This window comes from Mesitornis unicolor, unplaced genomic scaffold (assembly GCF_000695765.1).
Source record: "Mesitornis unicolor isolate BGI_N332 unplaced genomic scaffold, ASM69576v1 scaffold10203, whole genome shotgun sequence".
NCBI lineage: Eukaryota > Metazoa > Chordata > Aves > Mesitornithiformes > Mesitornithidae > Mesitornis > Mesitornis unicolor.
This window is the reverse complement of record NW_010175297.1, coordinates 9,285-10,350: the sequence shown is the minus strand read 5'-3', so window position 1 is coordinate 10,350 and position 1,066 is coordinate 9,285. Positions and strand designations below refer to the sequence as shown.

At 50.8% G+C, this 1,066-nt stretch overlaps 1 protein-coding gene across 1 annotated transcript in view; it reads right to left on the bottom strand.

Annotated features, from left to right (window-relative positions):
• Nucleotides 1-1,066, bottom strand: part of GBA2 (glucosidase, beta (bile acid) 2) — a gene marked incomplete at its 5' end in the record, with an annotated part of 13,068 nt that overhangs the window by 6,004 nt on the left and 5,998 nt on the right. The window lies entirely within an intron of this gene.

Genomic DNA, 1,066 nt, shown 5'->3' with positions numbered 1-1,066 from the left:
AGTCTGCAGCACTGCATGGGGTGCACAACCCCGCACTTGGTCTTGTTAAACTTCATACCATCTCCTTATATGACAAGGTGACCTGCTTAGTGGATGAGGAAAAGGCTGTGGATGTTGTCTGCCTGGACTTTAGTTAAAGGCCTAACACATCTCCCACAGTACCCTCCTGGAAGAGCTGGCTGGGCATCACTTGGATGGATGCACTCTTTGCAGGGTAAAACACTGGCTGGATGGCCAAGCACAGAGTTCTGGTGAATGGAGCTAAATTCAGTTGGTGGCCACTCACAAGTGGTGTTCTCTAGAGCTCAGTACTGGGGACATTTGTTTAATACTTTTATCGATGATTTGTAAGAGGGGATAAAGTGCTTCCCCAGTAAGTTTGTAGATGACACCAAGTTGGGTAGGAGTGTTGATCTGGTTGAGGGTAGACAGGCTCTACAGAAGGCCCTGGACAGGCTGGATTGATGGTCTGAGGCCAATTGCACGAGGCTTAACAAGGCCAAGTGCCCAGTCCCGCAGTTGGGTTGCAACCCTATGCAGTGCTGCAGGCTTGGGGATGAGTGACTGCAGAGCTGCCAGGCAGAAAATAACCCGGGGTATTGGTTAACAACGGCTGAACATGAACCAGCAGTGTGCCCAGGTGGCCAAGAAGGCAAACAGCATCCTGGCTTGTATCAGAAATAGTGTGGCCAGCAGGAGCAGGGCAGTGATCCTGCCCCTGTACCCAGGGCAGTGAGGCTGCACCTCGAATAATGTTCAGTTTTGGGCCCCTCACTATAAAAAGGACATTGAAGTGCTGCAGTGTGTCCAGAGAAGGGCAATGAAGCTGGCAAAGGTCTGGAGAACATGAATTACGAGGAGTGGCTGAGGGAACTGGGGTTGTTTGGTCTGGAGGAGACTGAGGGCAAGACTTTATTGCCCTCTACAACTGCCTGAAAGGAGGTTGTAGTGAGCTGGGGTTGGGCTCTTTTCCCTGGTAGGTAGTGATAGGATAAGGGATAATGGCCTGAAGTTGCGCCAGTGGGGGTTTGGATTGGATATTGGGCGGAATTTCTTTACTGAAAGG